At 38.9% G+C, this 15,874-nt stretch overlaps 1 protein-coding gene across 2 annotated transcripts in view; it reads right to left on the reverse strand.

The window, feature by feature from the left end:
- Positions 1-15,874, reverse strand: part of ADARB2 (adenosine deaminase RNA specific B2 (inactive)) — a 540,786-nt gene that overhangs the window by 24,234 nt on the left and 500,678 nt on the right. The window lies entirely within an intron of this gene.

Consider the following 15,874-nt stretch of genomic DNA (forward strand, 5'->3'; position numbering starts at 1 on the left):
GGTACCTGCTGATAAAACCAGAAACATATCAGGTGTACGGTGATATGGAGCTAGAATATACCACACTACTGGTCTACAGTATACAATCCCTGGACTAAGTCATCAAACTTGACATAAAACTTCACCTCTTTTGACAAACTCATAATATGTCATAACCACTACACGGTCTACTATCTAAGGTGCATATTGTCACAAGACTCCCTCTTTACATATGCCTTGTTAGGTCATATATATGATCCCCCTCTATTATCAAGAGTAAAGATGCTACAAAAGGTTGCCTCATGTCCTATCCTTGCATCACTCAGGCGGCCCATTGATTTTAATGGGTGTCTTATAATGCTTCATCGTCTTTCGGCGATTACAGCTGATCAACAAATCGTTGGGGACCATTGATGTAAACATGCGTTGTCCAAACCTTTAATGCAGTTCCTCAGCCTCATGTTAGCGATAGAATGTAAATTTGCATGGAAAGGTTTTCATCTGCTTACACTTGGGTGAAACTCTGTTTAGCTTTTAGTTATACTTGTAAATTTAGGTTGTTTCCATTGGTTTGTACCACAGTAGGGAGCACCATGGAGGATGATAGCTTTATATTAAAAAAAAAACAATAGCTAGAAGACTGGGTTCACTCCAAGCGTTAGTGGAGTGGTTCAGAACATAACCATTCTTGCATCCATACTTGTATTGGTATTGCTTACGCCCCCAGAGGAAAAGACCCATCCTCCATATGTACAGAAAATGTACATGTCCACTTTTAATTGGATGTTAAACTTTGTGGTAATTGCACAGTCACGACATATCATTAACAAGGTCTAATAGATTATTTGTGAATCAACCCACTGGAAATAGTCTAAGCGATTCGTTCCAATGTCAGCTCCAAATGGGATTGTCTTCTGCTGGACTTTGGGGACTATTATTGTGTTAGCCTGGACCAACTAAAGAACACGCTGGTGGGCCAGTCTGACCCTGATTGCATCAGAAAAATCACAGCAAAGACCTATGAATAAACCGTGTTATTTGGTGCAATTGTGATGAAATGGAAAGAGTAGTTTCTCAGAACAGCTTCAGTATACTACAAAAGTATATTTGATGAAAGAGGATGGCAGCAAGATAAATAGATGCCTTAAACAATCAATGTTCCATAGAAGACAGGATATTTAAGGCTTCGTTCACATCTGCGCTAGGGCTCCGTTCCGTCTGAGCTTTCCGTCGAAACGGAGCCCTGACAGACACAAACGGAAACCATAGGTTTCCGTTTCCATCACTATTGATTTCAATAGTGATGGATTCGGTGCCAATGGTTTCCGTTTGTCTCCGTTGTGCAATTGTTCCATCGTTTTGACGGAAACAATCGCATCGACTACGCTATTGATTCCTTCAAAACGATGGAACCCTTGCACAACAGAGACAAACGGAAACCATTGGCACCGGATCCGTCACCATCAATCAATAGTGATGGAAACGGAAACCTATGGTTTCCGTTCGTGTCTGTCAGGGCTCCATCCTGACGGAAAGCTCTGACAGAACATCGGAACGGAGCCATAGAGCAGATGTAAACGAAGCCTTAGAGAAACAATATTTATCTAGTTGACAAGAGTTGCAATTGCAATTGGCTAGTAAATAATAATAATTCTACTACTAATTATTAACCCCTATCCGCACAAGGACATAACTGTCCGTCGTTGCGGGAGGTTACTTCCCGCACGAGGACGTATAGTTACTGAGTTTTTCCCGGTGCACACTGACGGCGACAGTGTGCACTGGGAACCGGGAGGTCAGCTGTCGCCGACAGCTGACACTCCCCTCTTGCCGGCCAGCGGTCCTTTGCCGCTGATTTTGGCAAATTAACCCCTTAAATTCGGCGATCGGTTGCAATCGCCGAATTTTAGGGGTTTCTAGCATATCGGCAGACCCCGGTCCGAAATGGGGGGGGGGTCTGCCGATAGTATGGCAAACGGAAGCCAAACAATGGCTTCCGGGTCTGCCATGGACGGAAGCCCATCATGACCAACCTTCGGCTGGTCCTGATAGGCTTCCTGTCAGAGTGACAGGAAGTCACTGTGTCGTTCCCAATGCACACTGTCTGCGACAAGGTGTGCATCGGGAACTTGGAGATCAGCTGTCCCCGACAGCTGACACTCCAGTGTTGCCGATCAGCGGCTCATCGCCGCTGATTTAGGCAATTAACCCGTTACATGCGGGGATCGATTGCGATCTCCGCATGTACCGGGTTTGTACCACATCAGCAGCCCCCATGCAATCGTGGGGGCTGCTGATGCTTGTAATGGCATCCGGAGGCCAGGCAACGGCCTCCAGGTCTGCCATGTATGGAAGCCTATGAGGATCAGCCTTTGCTGATCCTCGTAGACCAACTGTCAGAGTGACTGTGACATCACACTGACAGTTGGAATACATTACACTACCTAGGTAGTGTAATGTATTCTAGCAGCGATCAGAGCTGCTGGTCAAAAAGATAAAGTGTAAAAAGTAAAAAAAAAGTTAATAAACAAAAATATAAAGTGTAAAAAGTAAAAAAAAGTTAATAAAAATGTTTTATAAAAGTGTAAAAATAAAAGTCATTTATTATAGGGAAAAAATAAAAACTTTAAAAAAAAGTACACATATTTGGTATCACCGTGTTCGTAACGACCCAAACGATGAAACTATAATGTTCATTTTTCCGCACGGTGAACGCCTCAAACAAAATAAACAGAAAACTGTCAGCATCGCTATTTTTTGATCACCACCCCTCCCAAAAAAGTGATCAAAAAGTCGCATTTACCCCAAAATGGTACCAATAAAAACTACAACCCGTCCCGCAAAAAACAAGACCTCCCACAGCTTTTTTGACGAAAAAATAAAAAAGTTACGGCTCAGAATAGCGTGTCCCAGAAAATAAATTATTTTATAGAAACGTAATTTTATTGTGCAAACGCTGCAAAACGTAAAAAAAACTATACACATATGGTATCGGCGTAATCCTACCGACCGGCAGAATAAATTAAAACGTAAATAAACGCTGTAATAAATAAAGAATTTAAAGCGCCAAAATAGCTGTTTTTTGGTCACCTTAGCTCTAAAAAAGATCCTGAGGGGCCAGAATGCTCACTATACCCCTAGAAAAATTCCTTGAGGGGTGTAGATTCCAAAATAGGGTCACTTTTGGGGGATTTCCACTGTTGTGGTCCCTCCGGGGCGTTGCAAACCCGACATGGCACTGAAAACCAATCCAGCAAAATCTGCGCTCCAAAATCCAAAAGGCGCTCATTCCCTTCTGAGCCCTGCTGTGGGTCCAAACATCAGTTTACGACCACATATGGGGTATTGCCGTAATCGGGAGAAATTGCTTTACAAATGTTGGGCGGCTTTTTCTCCTTTATTCCTTGTAAAAATGAAAAAATTCTAAATTTCCACAGAAAAATAGGTGATTTTCATCTTCACAGACTAATTCCACTAAATTCTGCAAGAAAACTGTGGGGTCAAAATGCTAACTATACCCCTCGAAAAATGCCTTGAGGGGTGTATTTTCCAAAATGGGGTCACTTTTTGGGGGTTTCGACTGTTTAGGTACCACAAGACCTCCTCAAACCTGACCTGGTGCCTAAAATATATTCCTAAAAAAAGGAGGCCCCAAAATCCACTAGGTGCTCCTTTGCTTCTGAGGCCTGTGTTTCAGTCCATTAGGATACTAGGGCCACATGTTTGATATTTTTAAAATCTGCAGAATCTGGGCAATAAATATTGAGTTGCGTTTTTCTGGTAAAACCTTCTGTGTTACAGATTTTTTTTTTATTACAAATGAATTTTGGCAAAAAAAATGAAATTTGTAAATTTCACCTCTACTTTACATTAATTCCTGTGAAACGCCTAAAGGGTTAAAATACTTTCTGAATGTGGTTTTGAGTACCTTGGCGGGTGCAGTTTTCAAAACGGGGTGATTTATGGGGATTTTCTAATATATAAGGCCCTCAAAGCCACTTCAGAACTGAACTGGTCCCTGAAAAAATGGCCTATTGACATTTTCTTGAAAATATGAGAAATTGCTGCTAAACTTCTAATCCTTGTAACGTCCTAGAAAAATAAAATTCCTTTAAAACAATGATGCAAACATAAAGTAGACATATGGGGGATGTTAACTAGTAACTATTTTGGGTGGTATTACTATCTGTTTTACAAGCAAATACATTTAAATTTAGAAAAATGCTAATTTTTGCACATTTTTTCTACAATTTGAAGTTTTTCACAAATAAATATTGAATTTATCGACCAAATTTTTTCACTAACATAAAGTACAATATGTCACGAGAAAACAGTCTCAGAATCGCTTCGATAGGTAAAAGCATTCCGGAGTTATTACCACATAAAGTGACACATATCAGATTTGAAAAAATCATCTGTGTCCACAAGGCCAAAACAGGCTGTGTCGTAAAGGGGTCAAAGTCATCATCATAATAATTATAATAGTCTAGAGAAACCCTTTAAGGACTTACTTGTTGTACCTGAGTGAGAAGTAATATCAGCTAAAAAACACAAATCCCTCATTCATTAAACAGTTTCTAACAAAAAGTGTCGGACCTGCCCATAAGAACCGTTTGGATCCCTTTCATTTTTTCAACCCTAACCAAAAAATATTAAATATTGTCTGCTAAAGGCGACATTAACACTTTTTATTAGAACAGTGCACAATTACCAATTATTGGGATTCCATCAGAATTACTTCCCTTTGATGTTGCTGTACAACCTACTGGAGAAGCTCCTTGTGTCTGTTCTCCTATTTTTTTTTTTGACTGATACAGATGTGCCCCCCCTTACATTCTAAATCCAACATAACCCGATATGTTAAACAAACACGTAAAAAACAAAATGTGTATCTCTGACGAATGCCATCCGTCAGCCCTATACGGCCCATAGACTTTCAGTGTTAAAAAAACATATATGTCAGAGCCATCCAGTAAAGAATAAGTGTACGCTTTAAACGTATGGTTTTTAACATGGTAGTCTGTGGGCGACATATGGCTGACTGAGAACATAAATAAGAGGAATCCATCAGCCATCCATCGCCTATAGACTACCATGTTACAAAAAACATACATTTAATGTATACAGTTTTTTTTTACCAGATTGTGCAAGATTGGATTTTATTGGTATCATGACAAATTGTATTACCTAACGCAATTCAAGCAAAAAGTAATGGTGGACACATCTGTACATGAACTGTACATCCTAATAATGATATAGATGATCAATACATAATGTAAAACTCAAGGTACACATACACATTGTATATGCCCCTGGCCACTGCCAATGACCCCAATCATCCATAGATAATGACTGTCCTATAGGCGTTAAAGGTCATCTGCTATTATTGTTTTTAGGTCTTTCCTTCCTTTCATAAATTACGAAGAATTGATCTTGACACAGGAAAACATAATCACTTTATTTTTTTCTGAAAACGGACATTTTGCAGCTAATTTCTAACATCATCGTCCTGTTCATTAATTAGCATTTCTCGATCGTTAGGGCAATTATTGTTCTGCCTCTATGCAATGAATCTCTTTTCATGATTAATCAGGAGTCATTATATTTTCCCTTTCCCAAAGCAGTCAATTATCACGGAATACGTCCCATTAATTACCAAATGTTTAAACAGGCACATTGTACCTGAGGAGCAATCTGCTTAAGGAACCTGTGACACAAAGCACTTTACAAAAAGGGTCCCTTTAAATTTTATTCCAAAAACACAAGCAATTTAGCTTGCTATATTAATTTGTCTCAGAAGCAGAGCTGTGAATTAGAAACATCTTTTAATCTCATGCTAGAAAAGGCAGCCATCTGGCTGCTGAGAATTTTTAGAGAATCTTCTTCTCTCACTCTGCAAATACAGGTCATTAAAGTAATGTGTTCATCTACATAAAACTCAAATGGAATATAAAAGGTAATATTTATATACAAACAATTTAGTCCCACAATTTAAACAGTCATTGATTTTATGAAACATTTACTTTGGACTATCAGATTTGCATATCTCTCTTCGGCAATTCCTCCAAGTAATGTAATATTTGGAAAGAAAAGAATACCATTAAATACTCACCTTTTCCAAATGCTAAATGAACAATTATGGCAGAACCATGTTCGGTGCTGGCCAATATTTTTTATGTGGAATTATGATGGATCGTGCTTCTATATTATCTTTCTCTAATAAATTATATTGGACGTGTTTATTTGCTGGAGGATACAAGATTTCTGATGTGAATGGTCCTAACAAGTGGTATAAAGAGTATATATTATCTAAACACAGTGGAGATAGTTTAGGCATTCACATTTATTTTGCAAACACAACAGGGCGACTTGAAGGGAATTAAACCTTTTAACAAAAATTTTAAAAGACTTAGTAGGTGACCATCTCCTGGGGGATGAAGAAGTCAATTACAGAGTTTGTTCTGGGTAAGACAAAATTGTCTGCTTTTATTTGCCCAGAAAAAACACCAATGTTCTCTATGAGCTTTGCCTGGTTTTGTAGCTCTGCCCTATTCACTTCAACTGAGGAAATCTGCAATACCAGACATGACCTATGAATAAGAGAGGCGCTGTTTCTGAAAAAAAGAAGATACATTTTTCTAATCCCGGACAACCCTTCCAAGATTTGTTCCTTATTGTAGATGTTGTGTTCGGTGCAGAAAATGGAATCCACCAATATGCTGTAGTTCCATATATCACTGAATTCAGACTTCAATTTATACAAATGTGGTTAAAAGAAGGTTATAGAAAATATAAAGGCAGATGTCAAAATATCAAACAGTCCTTGTGCAATATTAAATACACAGATTTCTACTGTTCTCTGTAAATATTGTGACATATTTGGCCATCGAAAAGGAGTGGTCTAGTTTAGAAAATCGATATAACCTATTAGGGAATTCTGAGTTAATAGAGGGGTGGCCGAGTGTTCAGGATCCTCATCTCTTGGCCATAGTGGAGACCGGTTACAAAGAGCGTCTCTTGCTATGGAGGATCTATTCTGTCCTGCACTACACAGACCACCCATTGATTTGAATGATCACTGTGTAATGTTTAATTTCCCCTGTAGTGGCGCTGATGGAAATTAAACACTTACTGCCTTGTTATCCCACAGAATCCAGCTGATCGCTGGGGGGTCCCAGCAGGTGGAAACTTTGTGATCTGCTTATTGTCAAGCGACACTCCCAACAAGTAGGGATTGTCCAAAGCGGAGAATTCCTTAATATACTAAATCCAAATAAAAATATCCATATAATCTCATAACTATATATGAGATCTGTGGAACAGTTTCTTAATTAACTTAGTTTATTTAGCTCTGAATAGAGTCCATAGCCTCTTAGATGGAACCTGAAAATTATCAGAGAGACATTGGGGCAGATTTATCAAATTATTTGTGACAATTTTCTGATGTAAAAACATTTAAAAAATATGGCCATCGGCCGAATGCCATATTTATAAACCCTGTTGATGTATCTGACGCATGCTGCAGCGGTGAGAGATACTGGAGCATTGCTTATACAATATATAATAGATATTTAGAGCAATGCTAAGAAAATACAGTATAGGTCATAAACACAAAATCCTAGATCTATGATCTACCGTGCTTTATTCCAATGTTGTCATATACACTCAAGTGCCTTACGCTAACAGCCCCATTCAGGGGCAGACTGAGAGTAATCTGGCAATAAAGGTCTATAGCTCTATAGCCATGATACACTGGATTTGTGTTAATAAATGTATTTGAGGAGGACTTATAACCAGCATTACTTTATTGCAGGCCCTGCCCTTATATTTTAAGGGCTGTGAGCCTCCTTGTTCCACGTGCCCTATTGTCCAAATGGTAAGTCCGCCCTAGACCCCATTTGAGACTTGCACTTATACAAAAAAAGCAATAAATGTCACCTTATTAAAGTATAAATTCTCTTGTTAAGATACCTTAACACAGTCCGATATGGGCTGTTAAAATGAGCGCCGATGAAGGAGACAGCTCATTAAGGGGCGCTCGTTTGCACCTTTCACAAGGAGCAATGATCGGTCACGTATGGGGACTAGAGAGGTTTACTACAATCATTCGTCCCCATATATTTTCGTTATGTCGGCAGCACATCTCCCTGTTTAGACAAGGAGATGTGCTGCCGACTAGCGACCATTTAATTGGCTGCTTAAATTAGCAGATCAGCCAATGAACGAGCGTTTGCTTGTTCATTGGCTGATCATTGCCCTGTTTACACAGGGCAATGATCAGGAATGAGCGTTTGTAGGAACGCAAATTTGCCCGATCATTGACCCGTGTAAAAAGGCCTTAACATAAATGATTTACCAATTAATTGTGAACGCTTTTTGTCGTTTTTCTTCCAATGTCATCTATAAATTTATCTTAGATCCATTGTCAAAGCTTTATTGCTTTCTGACAAAACTTTCTCATGTGATAATGAGCACAACAACAATATCTTAGAAAGTCAACCGACTGCCGATTACTGAATCACAAATCCAATAGCTTATTTATAATCAGAATCAATGTTAAAGGGAAATCTCCACAGCCAGAAGTGAGCCAGAAATTCCTCTAATTTGTTCAAACACTTGATATTACAGCGCTGTTTACAGAGACGAAATCCCCTGTCCAGTTTTCAATATAGTTAAACCCTAAGTAAATATTTTTCCCCCATTTGTCAATCATAGAAATGCCATAGATGAAATAGGTGAAATGCTCATAACCAGCTTCAAGAATAAGAGACAAATATGCCTCATCAGTAAGAGCAAATCACACTATGGAGCACAAATACATATTATTATATTGCTGCATTAGAAAGGTTTAGTAGAAAACAGGGGCAGGAAAGCAGCTTCTCCGAACCGGACACACATAGAATTATAATGATTGACATGAGGGACATGATGAAGAGTGTATTGTTCTCTGCAATGTAACCCTTAGTACAGTCCACCTTACAATTGCTGTATAATTCTATATAGATGGAATCGACATATGTCTATTACAATGACCATAATAAGCCGTATTAACTTCATACATCAATATGGTTTATGAATAAATGATCATTTAAAAGGTTATGTACACCATGAAACCATTTGTAGTGCTCCAATATATCTAAAAATAAGGATTATTTGCTAATAGTCTTAATTAAAAATATCTGACTGTTTTTTGTGCCTACAGCTCCTATGTCGATTTATGTGTCAGACTATAAACCTGACTACACAAAAACCCGATCCTGCAGTTATATTCCCCTCATCTATCTCTTAAAGGGTTTTTCCCACCAGGGACATTTATGACATATCCACAGAATATGTCATAAATGTGAGATAGATGCGGGTCGGTGGGACTCACACCTATTTCTAGAACAGGGTTCCCCTCGGTAAGCTACACTGTTTCCGTAAGACCCATAGTAGTGAATGGCAGTTACAGAAGCCGCGTAGCATGCGAGCTGCGCGGTTTCCGTAACTGCTGTTTAGTTCTATGGGACTTACAGAAACAGGGCAGCTCAGCGAGTTGCGCTGTTTCCTTCTTTATGGTCAGAATTCACCTTCTTCAGCTGCAACACAGAGCGATAGAACGGGGTTTAAAGGGATACGTGTGGGTCACAGAGTTGGGACCCGCATCTATCTGACATTTATGACATATCCTATGTATATATCATAAATGTCCCTGGTGGGAAAACCCCTTTAATTCTTGATAACTTTTATTTTGTAAAGCAACTAGAAGTACGGGACAGATGAAAGGTATTATTACTGATCAGACTACACATAGGTCTTCATAGGAACTGCAGGCACAAAACAGTAGGTTTTTCTAATCAAAACTACCGGTATTTACAATTTTTTTTTGTTTTTTAATTTTAGATGTATTGGAGCAATACCAAATTTGTTGCAAAGGTGTAAACACCTTTTAAATGAAAAATTTAATTTAAAATCATGCTCCACCTTTGTAGCCTCTTAACACAATATATTTGGGAATTGTATTAATAGTAGTTTCTTAAGGTAGTCGTATTATCAGAAACATATAACCTCTAGGGGTGTTGGTATTCTCAACTTTGTCAGGAAATATTATATGTGCACTATGGCTGTTACTATTTTATATGCGCTACAGCTGGCACAATTATTTATACAGTATAATTGATACTATGAGTACTACTATGCCTGGCCTTATATTATCTACACCACTTTGTTTGGTATTTCACAGGTGGTAAGCCTGGTACGAGCAGTATGTCACTATTATATGGGTACTTATATCGCAGGTACTATTATACAGGTCCGAAATCTTCGACCTTTTTTTAGCTTGCGAGACTAGTGTAGAGAGCTATCTATCTATCTATCTATCTATCTATCTATCTATCTATCTATCTATCTATCTATCTATCTCATACATCATGCAATTATACACGCATTTATCTATAAATCCTACAGTAAGAAGTGAAGATTTAAAAGAGAAAATTTGCATTTGCAGTATCTAGAAGAAATGTAGTTTAACTGCTCCATTAAGATAACACAGCTGCTCGCTGTACAATCTGGTCCTGGTTCAATTTTATAAGCTCTGCTATTTGTACCTGCCAACAAAGTTAATCATGTGGTAAGATGTTACCACTTAGGCCGCGCTTAACTCTCTGCATCATAAGTGAACCGGGCAACTTAAAACCAAGTTGAGTCATTTGAAAGTTCCTGAGATAAAAATAACATTGGTTTATGGTTGTACAATAGTCAACTCTTTGTCAAAAACTTTTCTGCAGGGTATCAACTGTGTGAATGCAACACAGAAAAAAATGAATGATGTTCAAACTAAGGGTAGGGCCACACGGAGCAGCCGTGACACGGTCATAACGCGGATAACAACCGTGCCCGCACCATGTTTGGTGCAGCTGTCAAACAGCCTGTTAGTGGCCGCATGTTAACACGGGTAAACCGTCCCTTTATCTGCAAAATCGTGAGGCCACGTATTAATACACCCTTTATGTCCGCATGATTTTGCAAATTACAACAACTTACCCCCTATTCATTCTCTATGGTAGCGCCGGCAAAAGCCGAACACTGCACTCGGCTATCTCCGGCGCTCCCATAGAGAATGAATGGAGCGGCAGTGCGCATGAGCATGTAGCCGGAATACCCCTTAATAAGGTATTTGACAGCCGCACCTACATAGTTCCAGCTCGGTTGTTGGCTGCATTGCGACCGTGTCAGGGCCGCTCCGTGTGGCAGTACCCTAATAATAGTTTTTTGGGGGAAGTTTACTTTACTTTTACTACTGGGTAGAATGTCTTCCATGCACATTTATTGGAAGTGTTTGGAGTTTCAACAATGGCAGATTGATATTATTTGCCCTTTATAACCATCAAAGATTATATATTTTTTATAGAATTTGATATTAATATATTAAAATTATATATGTTACCATCCTGTAGATAAAAGGAAAGGCTTTATCAAAATAGGGAGAGTCTTCTTTAACCCCTTAATGACCAGCCTATTTTAAACCTTAATGACCAAGCCATTTGTTTACGTTTTTCCATCGTCGCATTCCAAGAGCTATAACTCTTTTATTTTTGCACGGCAGAGCACGGCAAAGCAGGGACGCTCCCAGCCCTCAGCTGCCTCTGGCAGCTGAGAGCAGGGAGATTTAACGGCTCCCTGCTCTGTTTACTCATCCTGATGCAGTGCCGTAAAAAGGCATATGCATCAGAATAAAGCCCGTTAATGGCCGCCGTTAAAAGGCGTATTGGCGGTCACTAACGGGTTAAAGGAATTGCCTGCTTTATTAGAAGTATCCCCAAAAATAACCTGATTACAGGTTGACCCTCTATTGGGACTCCCAGTGATCAGCAGGGGAACCTGTCAGCAAGTGTTCGATTCTCCTGCGGTGCCGCTACAGGGGAAATGAAGCATTGCATGGTATCCATTGAAATCAATTGGCCTTCCTTTAAATTAGTAGATGTGCCGAGTCCTCCAGAAAGAGAAACAATCTTTTTAGCCGCTTTTAGCTTTGTCTAATCAATGGAGGTCCTGAATGTGACACCCCCCTCTATTGACTCAGAATTCCCTAATAGAGTACTTTTGAAAAGGGAACAATAATATCTAACTGGAATTACATATTTTTTTAGTTATATTTAGAGACTAACAGTTATACAGATGTAGCCATCTTTATCTGGACACTGATAACTTGTTGCAGTGTGATATCACACAACAAAAGCCATTGAAAAGTCATTTAAAAAGTCAAGTCAAAGTTTCTTGACACTGTGTATTTAATGCGTTAAAAGTCAAGATAAAGATGGCTACATCTGTATCTATATATTAGATATGGGTAGTGTTCAAATATATATCAGTTCTCATGCCCCATAAAACTTTTTAATATATATTTTTTCTATCAAATTTCTACTGATCCTAATTACAATAGTTACTTATAATGATTTTATTTATTTGGGTAACAACCAAACTGAAACCTAGTGAAAAAAAACATGATTTTGAAAAACTCTGTCACGAGATTTCTATGCTACACAGATCCTTCTCAATGAATTAGAATATCATCAAAAAGTTAATTTATTTCATTAATTCAATTCAAAAAGTGAAACTATAGATACATTACACACAGAGTGATCTATTTCCAGCATTTTTTTCTTTTAATGTTGAGGATTATGGCTAACACTTAATGAAAACCCAAAATTTAATCTCTCAGAAAATAAGAATATTAGGTAAAAGTTGAAGATTGTAGCCTCATGGTGTGACACTCTAATCAGATAATCAACACAAAACACCTGCAAAGGTTTCCTAAGCCTTTAAATGGTCCAACAGTCTGGTTGAGTAGCTACACAATCATGGGGAAGACTGCTGACGTGACAGTTGTCCAGAAGACCGTCATTTTGGTAGCATGTCATGATGTTGTATTAAATTGGTTTCATGATAAATTGGAGTTCTTAACCAAACCCAAGCAAAGGTTAGGTGGAATACATCTGTACCCATATTGAAGGGTGGTTGCAGATGTTAATAAACTCTTAAAAAAAATAAGAGACAGGTAAAATATACCCAGACTAAAAAAAAAAACACTAAATGAAGTACAATATATTTTATATGTAAACAGCTAAGAGATTTAAGAAATATAGAGCAGCTTCATATGATGTTCCACAATGTGAGGTGGATGGGCTACAGGCAATGTACTAAACTACTAGCGTCCATCAGGATTTAACCAGAGTGACATGGAGTTGGTGGAAATCACTGGGAGGAAGGAACCAGACTATGTTCCCCATATGATTTATCTGGTATGATCAAAGCTGTCTAAAGCAATCAGAAAAGGCGAGAAACATACAAAGCCTGGAAGGACTTTGTCCTACTATTGTCAAGATTTTCTGCAAAATCTTACATGAACCCCTTTTCTTTAGCTTAGTTTCTCAGCTTTATTGAAAACAAATATTGAGGCTTCCTGTAACTGAGTAGTTTCTAAGAAAACGTTATTTATTATTTGCACAAAGCTTATAAAAAAAAAAGGAGATAAACCTAACACCATAGCCAAAGGCAATAAAGACATTGTAACTTGACATGTTTTCCCTTACTATTTGTCTCCTGTATATATTAAAGGGAACCTTTCACGATGAAAAAACATTCCCATCTGCAGGTGGCATCTTATTGAGCAGGAAGAGCTGAGCTGATTGATATATAGTTTTGCGGGAAGAGATTCAGTGTAACTTGTAATTTATAGATCTAAATCTCCGCTCATTCTGGGGTTAGGAGTCCAGTGGGCAGTCTCACTGAACAATTCACAGCCTTTCCTGTATGATTGTGAATACAGAGTTATTTGTCAATCAGTGAGTAGGACCTCCCACTGGACTCCTAAGCCTAGAAAAGGAAGAGGTTTAGTTAAAACTACAAATTATACTTGGTTTTATTCCACAATACTATATATCAATCTGCTCAGCTCCTCCTGCTCTAAAACATGCTGCCTGCAAACAGGACTGTTTATTATCATGACAGGTTCTTTATGCTGCTAAATGGGGAGGTACGGTAATAATAACAGTGGATGATGGAGGGGGAGAGTGGAAGAGACGGTGGAAAATTGAATGCAGATCTCTGTGAAATCAAGGAAAAGGGAAAAAGACGTAAGAGACAAAGTGGAGAGTAAAATAATTAAAAGGGTTCCCTCACCAAGAGAACTCACCATGACAGCCAGAAAAAAGTCTGGCTTCTCCAATCACTTTCAATCGCTGGTGGAATCGCATCTGATTATACATGTATCAATGAGTTTTACTCTGACAGTCCTCTATGACCTCCATGTGCCTTAATATGGCATATGCACTGGGTGTAATGATGGGGGTAAGGAAACAGACAAGTGAGCCCTAATCTACCCGCCACTCAGTCCCTGCCTACTTGCAACGACCCGCCCTAGGCGACGGGGTACAACTGGGCGACGGTCCCTACGCTCAATAAGTGCACGACAGACAAACAGACAAGGGTACACAGAAGCAGGGAAAAGGGGCAGTGGCCCACGGCAACACCGTGAGCAACAAGAGTGGTGAACGAATCGAGTCAAACCAGGAGTGTACGAGGTACCAAACGCAGAGCAGGAGAGTAGTGAACAAGCCGAGTCAAACCAGGAGTGTACGAGGTACCAAACGCAGAGCAGGAGAGTAGTCAGTAAGCCAGGGTCAATATGAAGCAGGGTCAAATAGTTCAAGAAGCTGCAGCAGGGCCAGGAAACCAAAAGAATCACAAGCAAGGGGGAACAGGAAAGGCAGGTATAAATAGACAGGGCGGGAGCTAGCTCCGTCTGGCCAGGCTGTGATAGGCTCTCCCACTCCTAAGCCTGCCATCCTGAGTGGTGGAAGATGGAGTCAGTCTCACAGACATAGAAGCAGGTGCAGACTGATTACCTATGGGCGTAGATACAGAAGCTGTGCCTGGCAGATCCTTAACACTGGGGTTTTCTTTATGAGACAACCTCTTTCAGTTTTCCATGTCCTGAACTCATTTTCTTCTGAAGTTGGTCATGTTTGAGTTGGGCCCTATTACAAGTTTTGGTTTGGGGTGGGGAACCCGTGGTTACTTGTTACGCACCTGGTTACAGGTCTAAGTCTAGGAATTTTGTTTGCATAAATTGCTCTCCGCATCAAGGTCATTTGTACTTTTTGTCCAGTGGTCCTTGGTGTGATAATTCAACATCATTATGTACTTTAATATTTTATTGTTGGAAACAAATGGTGACATTAAGAAGAGTGGGGCATGCCACCAATAGGTTCTGAAATTCTGGAATTATGGCAGATAGAAAAGGACTCTAGGCAAATTTCCAGGATATTTATAACTGGTACTGAGGAATAAGAATGAAACTCCTATGTTGGGGTAAATTAAAAACATCCAAGTTTTAGGGACTTTTGGTAAAGTTATGGAATTGCATTATAGTCAATAATCCAACACATTGTTAACCCTTTCATGACCAAGGGTCATTGATGCCCCTGTGTCCAAGTCAGTCAAATTTTCCAATTTTTGATATGCACTTCTTTAAATGATAATATCTTTGCAACCGTATTGAATATCACAACTATTTTTGCTTTGTTTTTTTTTTAATTATAAGACTTATGAGGCTTTCATCTTCTAGACTAGTTTAATTAACTCCATGTTTTTAATTTTTATTATGAGCAGACAAATCACAAAAACAAAATGAAAAAAACTATTTTTTGTATTTTTTTATATATATCTTTCTGTATATTATATTGTATACATACATACATACATACATACAATGTCACCCTTGATCGCTGGGAGCGGATAACAGAGCTATAAGGCTATATCCACATGACGTGAAAAAAAAGGGCAGTTAACAATGGACCAACTGTCAGTTTTTCATGGCTGTTTTGCATCAGTGTGTCTCAAAATTTGAATCCAT

This window comes from Rhinoderma darwinii, chromosome 5 (genome assembly GCF_050947455.1).
Source record: "Rhinoderma darwinii isolate aRhiDar2 chromosome 5, aRhiDar2.hap1, whole genome shotgun sequence".
NCBI classification, from domain to species: domain Eukaryota; kingdom Metazoa; phylum Chordata; class Amphibia; order Anura; family Rhinodermatidae; genus Rhinoderma; species Rhinoderma darwinii.